The following is a 7,639-nucleotide window of genomic DNA, read 5'->3' on the forward strand; positions in this document are numbered from 1 at the left end:
GATGGAAAGCCAAACTCTTTAACCTCAGGAGTGGTCTTCCATGAATTAGAGGGTTGTGCTTCTGACTTTTTCTTCATTACCAGTAGGCCAAGTTGATCTAGCTGATCAAAACTGGTAACTCCTTTGCTCAGTAGCTTTATGACTTTAGTTATTTACCACTTAATGCTTCTTCTGCCAGATTTATCTCCATATGATCACACTTCATGCCAGCATGAGATACTTTGTTAGGAATTCATAACTACTGCAGCCAATACATTCCTAAACCCAGCCACACTACTTCTATAATTCTTGTCTATTTAATAGCCGCTGTTGTACTTCATGTCCATATCTAAGTTCTCCCTTGCCATTAATGTTACCTTGATAGTCATTAGATTATTAATATGCTATGACCATTGCTTAGCATGATTTTCTTGTTCTCTCTTGCCTTTATACATTATCTGTTGTCAGATACTTGCCATAAGCTGTTTGCATCATAGAGTAATTTTTTGCCTGTTTTTTTGGCATATAAACCTAGGATAATCCTTTTTCATACCCACAGAAATAGCAAAATTAGTTACAACATCAGCACCAGTTCTGTTTTTTGATTATATAGTAGCTGAAACCAATTGATGTGGTTAGTATTAAACTGTCTTGGTCCCTGTTGGAAACTCAAGTGAAGAGGTTCAAATGCTAAGTAACATTTGATATCAATTATAGAACACTAAAGATTTTCCTATTTGGACTAATGAGCAGATTTTCTCAGCATCCTTGCATATCATCTTTCATAATGAAGCCATCCTTATTACATTGCATTTGGCCAATAATTTCTGAGACATCCTGATCTTTTTTTATTCATTGGTCATCACTTTATTTTCACTCTGACAATACTTATTTTTCATTCCTGGAACACAGCCATGCTCAAAATGTAATACACTGATTTGTTCCTACCTTTAATTCTTAAATACTTCCATATCTTAGTATTCTGCAAGGTACACAACAAACGTGACTCTCAATTATGCTAAGGCTTTTTTTTCCAACCACTTTTCTATCTAAAAGGATCTTAAACTTTATGGGAACAGCCCCTGGAGAATAACTCCTGCATGAAAAGCCCTTTAGCAGCACAAGAGCTCTAACTCCTTGGCCCTGCTGTCAGGGGGGAAATACGAAGACAGGTATTTGTTGTGCTCTAAAGTTCTTTGCTTTGCATGACTGTTAGTAGGTCATGGGAATCAGAGCCCTTGGGTGCCTCAAATTCATGGCACAAGCATATCCATTTGAGTGCAGAAGGTACAAATGTTTCACATTGAGAAACATGCACATGTTGCTGTCAGGTCCGAAGTTAGCTGCTGCAGACTTCCCTTATTATTAAGTTTTTTTGAAAAGTTGTCATTTGTGGAGTAATTTTCATATGCCTGAAACGGTCAACATAGAGGTATCCATTTTTTGTATTCTGAAAACATGACAAGGCCTGCATTTTTTTCTCACATTGGCTTGGTGGGTGTAATGCATCCAAGCCATTCAGAATACATTCAGCACACCATTATTGTCTAATAAGCAATCATAGTCCTTAATGTTTAATGAGAAATGGAAGACTTACTATTTAAGGTATGCCCAGGTTTGTTTCTGTGACTGCAGCTGTTTTAAGGATCTGCATGTGATCTACATTTATTTTCTGTTGATTTCAAACTCTAATTCGGAAGCACATTTTGCTGGGCTTTACAATTTGAGTTTTGCCAGCAAGCCTAGCTTAAAAGACCACCCTAACAAAAAATCTACAAACGTAACAAGTTTAAAACATAGAAATTTGTCTTGGCTGCTCCATCATATTCCCTTTGGTCCTATTTGGATTCTTTTCTAGCTGAGAATACTACTGTCATGCATCCAAATACCATGATGGTAGGTGCATACAAATCTTTTAAATGAAAATAACCAATACATGTAGTCAGTGGTAGAAAAATATTGAATAAAGATGATATGCTTTGGCCAATGATCACAGGAAAATTTCTAATGAAATGTTCTGTGGTTTCTAAGATCAATGGAAAACAGGGCTAGTGGGTTAGAATTTGGGGGGTTTTTTTGTTTAAAATTTTGCCTAAAGGATGGGTACGCAGCTGTCAAGACAGACCTTATGGTCTGTGGGCAGACAAGTCAGTATGGCTGAGACTGGAACCTGTTGGTCCGTAGCACTGACATGTTTGAAAGCAGTATTATTCTATCCCCCAGCAGAATAATTAATATTACGTATAAAACAAGCAAACAAAAATTCAAAGACTACTTCTCTTAATGTCCCGTCCCCTCCAATCCTACAGAACCAGACTTGAAGATTATGAGATGATAGAATCACTATTTCCCGAGCAAATTCTCTTTTGATCTGTAAGCTATCCGGTGCAGGGGATCCTGCTGTCAGAAGAAAGATCAATTTCAGACATATTTTTCAAACAGTACCAGAATGCATATGCACTAGAGAGGCAAACTATGATTGCACAGGCAACCTTGATTGTTGCACAGCCAACTTTTGAGTACTTTACTTTGCAGCTTCAATTTTAATTATGGTGAAATTATATAATTTGGATGTGTTATTTCTTAGGAATAGTTTAAGGTAAGGTTAAAATTAATCATGATTTGTATATGTGATATACATGTGCAAGAAAAGAATTTCTTTAATAGTTTTTCCTCAGCTGTAGCAACGGAGATTTTTAAAGAAAAAAGACACTTCTGAAGCTTGAGGGTGCTTCTTTTGCAGTATATCAAGGCCTTACAGCGAATAGTGAAGCTGCGAGAGATTTGTAATGGAAAAATCACAAGAATCCTTTATCATGGAGAGTATTGACTAACCTAACTGCTAGGGAGGATACCGGTTTCTCAGTAATAGTCCTGTGAAAGATACCTGTGTTACCTGAAGAGAGAATAGCAGCCTAGTACACATATTACACTTACGAAAATATTACTGAAAGCTTCTAGAAGTCAGGGTGTCAGTTCTGCTGGGAGTAGAAACCCCTGGAAGCTCTTGCAGCAGCCCTTAACAGCCATAGCTCCATGATATGGGTGTCAGAGCCTTAACCTGCTGGATCACCAGGCAAGGCAGATCTAAGCCAGTTTAGAATCAGTACGAGGCACAGACAAATTAGCAAAAGCATGCAATGGTGATTTTCTGCCAGCACATGTCACTGGTATCCTAGACAGCTCCCTGCTTGTTGCGCTGTGCATGCCAGGACACCAGCCCTGCCACACAGCAGGAATATTTTGGGGCAGTTCACTTAGACAGGGCCAGCTTTCCATTTCCAAGGTCAACTGGTGACCCAGGAAATAGCTTCACAAAAAGTACCGTGCCACTGGCAGGCCAAAATGCCCCAGGAATCTTGGCATTACAAGTACCGTGCTCTATTTTTGCCTCTCCCTTGAGCAACAGAAATAGCAGCAACAGCATGTATCCATGCCTGGCAGGACCGGGCAAATGATGCAGCTGCATCGAGGTTTGGCATCAGCTTTCTGTTCACCGTGGACTGCATAGAGAAGGCAGGAGGCAAGAGGCAGGAAATGGGAAGCACGGACCAACAAAGTAGTTGCAGCACACACAGGTGTGTTCTGCAAGAGCTTCTCCAAGGCAAGGAAGGGAAATGTTAAGCTTTTCCCAGCAGAGCTGATGTGTATAGGTGTCTGATACAGCTGGGTTTGGCCTGGGGCTTGGTTCTGGCTAGACAGCAATGGCATCTGCTGTTATTGCTGCATGTAGACATAATGGCCAAGGTCTGATGCCAGTGTCCAAAAAGAGATGCCACAGGGCTCTGGAGCCTGCATGGTGAAGGGAAGGCAACACCTTTGGGTGAAAAAAGGATAACGATGGAGGAGCCAAAAAGCTTGTGACCTTGTTGTGGCCATGCTGATAGAGAAAGGTAGCATGCCAGTGTCTTCTCAGCACACCAGTGTTTCCAGGATGAGTTTGTACTAGGTAAGTCCTTTCTCTTATGGTATTTTTGATATGGTAGTAGAAAACCTAAAACTGAATTTATGGCTTAGGGGAACCATAGCTGTCATTGAGCTGTCAATGCTCAACACCGCTTGCCTCCTGTATGTTGGACTGTGAACTGCTGCCAACGGAGAACTTGCAAATATTTGCTTTTTCATCCTTTGTTATAAGGAATAAGTGAAGTCGTCTGCAGGCTGGGGGTACAGCTGGGCTGCTATGTCTCAGACCACTGCAGCAAGACCTGACAGATGTCACCTGTATGACCTCTGCTCAAGCAATACAATTTTTTTAAAGAATATCTTAAGTGGATTTGCTCCCATAAATATGAAAACCTAGAAAAAAGAGAAATAAGTACTGCTCTAGATCAGCTGCTCCCACTGAAGAGTAATCAACTCACCAATCCGGACCATAGGATCAAAGATACATATGTAGACTATTAATATGGATATAATATAAATATATTAACATTGCTGAAAACAAGCAGAGACTATTTCTCTCTGATTTAAAGAACAGAATAGCTTAATTCTCAACTTTCTGAAGCTTAAATGTCTGGAAATTCCAAAATTAGAGACATAAAATTGGTGTGCAAAAAATTTAGAAATGTTGTATGAATAGCAGTGTTTCCATGTCCTTTTTCTGATCTAAATAATATTTAAACATAAAGCAGAGCAACACCAAGTAGGACTAGAGAGAAGATCATTCTGGGGCCATGATGGATTGTATTCTTGTTGTAATATTGGTGGTAAGGAAACAATGTGAAATACTAACCTCTGCTTTACGTGTTATGCCTTGTAGAAATCCTGAGAGTTATGAAAGAGTTAGTGAGCTGGCAAAGCCTTCAGGAAAGAGTTAAGAGCTATTTTTGTATGTCACATAGCCAGCAGGAGACTTAAAGAAGGGACTTATTTTTCTCAAGAGTTAAGAAAATCAAAGGAGTTAAGAAAATCCCTGCCAAGGTAGACAGGTGAATTTCTTTTTTGTTGCTCGTGCTCAGAGCTGTCTGGATTGCTGACAGTTTTTGTTTGCTTCATGGTCATTTTACTCTTAATTTTTTTGTAGATCTAAAATTATTCATTTCCAGACAAATTATACCTTTTTTTTAAAACTCAAACAAAAATATTATAATTGCATTTCTGATGTTGTTACCAAAAAAACCACCCCCAAAAGCAAAAAAACCCAAAAACCCCAAAACTGAAGACAAAGGGAGAATTCTATAAAAAACTAGAGGAAGCAGTGGTGATCCTTGTAACAAGTTACAATAGTTATAATAAGGATATACTTCTGACCATATACACATACAGTGAGGCTATTCCCCAGTCTACAGGTGATGCAGGTTTAGATTCCTTTGCAAGCAGGTACTCGAACTAGGATCTTCTTCTGTACAGGAGCTTCTAACTAGGAGGACGTAGAGTGGGTTTCTCTCAGTCTTTACTGTCCAGACTATTCCATTTTACATGCAAAATGTAGATAATTTTTGGTCAAGTTACTCATTCTTTATCTTGGTTTTTATGTTACTCAAGTGGGATCACATGCTGAAGTTTCAGCCCACTGTGACCAAATCTCCACGAGTGCTGATTGTCCAGATCTGGTACCTGACCTGAGCAAGCTGAGCCCCCCTGTAGCCTGTCCACCTTCCTGAGTTTCCTCCTATGAGCATCAGGCCGTGGCGGCAGAGATGGGAAGCAAACACTTAATGTTTTCCCTCAATACTTGGAATATGGTTGCGATGCGTGCCTGGAGCTGGGAAGTATTTCTGAGTCCCACCAGGCTCTCTGAGCCCATTCCTGCACCTAATCTCAGTCCCGAACCCTGTAGGCGCTGGGAGATAGCACTGTTTCAAGGGCAGACACTACCTGATCTAAACAGGAGCGCTAAGCCCTTGATCATGCCTTCTCCCTGCAGAGTCTGGGCTATTCTTGCCTCCGTACGGGACTCATAGCAGGACCACAGGGACTGGGTAGCAGGAGCCCCCGTTCCTGGCTCGGGGCCCAGAGCACTGGCAGGCAGCAGTGCGTAAAGTGGAGCAGGGGAGAGGGGAGAACCCGAGGGAAAGAAGGAGGTCACATCCCCCTCGGCCGTCCTGCTAAATCCACACCTGAGTTTCATTACGTTATTGCCGTACAGCTGATGTCTAATTATATAAGCTCACAGAAGGCCTGGACTTTTGAACTGAAGAGGAAAGGTCAATTTTTGCCACTAAATCAAGGTGGTGGAGGAAACATAAGGTCCATGGTTGATCCTTTCTCCCTGGCCCGATTTATTAGAAACCAAGAATTGATTTTTGGGAACAACTATATTTGTATTTATTTTCCCTGTATTTGGTATTTGGGATCAGTTAACAACACCGCACCCCCCCCCCAAAAAAAAAACACAAAACAAAAACCAACAAACCTTTATACACAGGTTCTATTTAGGCAGCTGATATTCTGATTTTTTTTACTTCAGAGAGCATTTTAAGCTGTAGTGTCTGACATTGCCTTCTGTTGAACTCTGCTACTGTCCTTCCTTGCAATCCCTCTAGGATTTAGTAAGTTTTCACACCCTATCCATATTCCGTTGTGATTGCTTTTGGCTCAGATCCTGCACTAACATGGTCAAGAAATGCAAACATGATAGGAAAAAAAAAACCCACTGGTGAGCTAAAAGTCCTTTTCTGGGTAATTTGCATGCTCTGTCCAACTAGCTGTAATAGCATCAAATCTAAGTGATAAGGATACTGCTAAGTTTGCTTTAATTGATGTCAGCTTTACAGTTCTAAATCATAATTAATTCCCACGTTAGTTTTTGGAAATGGCCTACATTTTTTTGGCCATTGCCGCTGTTTGTCTGGAAATTCTCCCACTCATGGACCTTTGCTTGTTCTGCTTATCCCTGTCCTGATATTTTCCCTGTCAAGTTGAGCTTCCATCTGGCTTGAATGTATGGACAAAGTTACTCTCACTTCTTGAACAATGACCTAACTCCCCTTCTGTCTGAGCCTGGCCTTTTTCTAATTCCAAAGGTAGATGAGATGTTGGAAGTTGTTGTAGCACTGCCTTTCAAGAGACAATATCATTGATCGGCAATTGTTTTCCCATATTAGTGCATTATTGCAATTCAACAATACTACTGATGTCTACGGAGAAAGGCCGAGCACATCACTAACACATCTACATAGCTTAAGCTATTGCTTTTAAATGAAATACAGCCACTGACTTCACTGGGACTTCCTGCTTCCAGAAGTATTAATGAAGGTGAATAAAATATTTAAATTACTTAACAGCTCATATATTTTACTAGACGTTGACTTTCCAGTGACTATTTATCAGGCCTTTCTTTAATTCCTTTTGGGAGCTTGGACTAGTTTGTCTTCGCTGTTTTATACGTATTGACAAAATTAACTTCTGCTGGAGGGAATTCATTCTTTAGGAAGGCTGATTCTCCTATGGTTTCAATTTTGATTTCTATTTATACACTTCCCTTAGTTAACATTATGCAGCCACCCTGTTTGCTGTGTCATTTGTATGCAGACGATACTCGGATATCCTCTCAGTCCCTGCAGAGCCCACAAAGAAGTTTGATGTTTTGTGCAATTGCCTCTGTGATATTTAATCACGGGTAACTTCAAATTTTGTTAAACTTAACACAGACAAAACTGAGTTGCTATTGATTAGTTCACTGGTGCAGAGGTCTCAGGTGTCATCTGTGGTAGTT

This window comes from Gavia stellata, chromosome 1, assembly GCF_030936135.1.
Source record: "Gavia stellata isolate bGavSte3 chromosome 1, bGavSte3.hap2, whole genome shotgun sequence".
Lineage (NCBI taxonomy): Eukaryota > Metazoa > Chordata > Aves > Gaviiformes > Gaviidae > Gavia > Gavia stellata.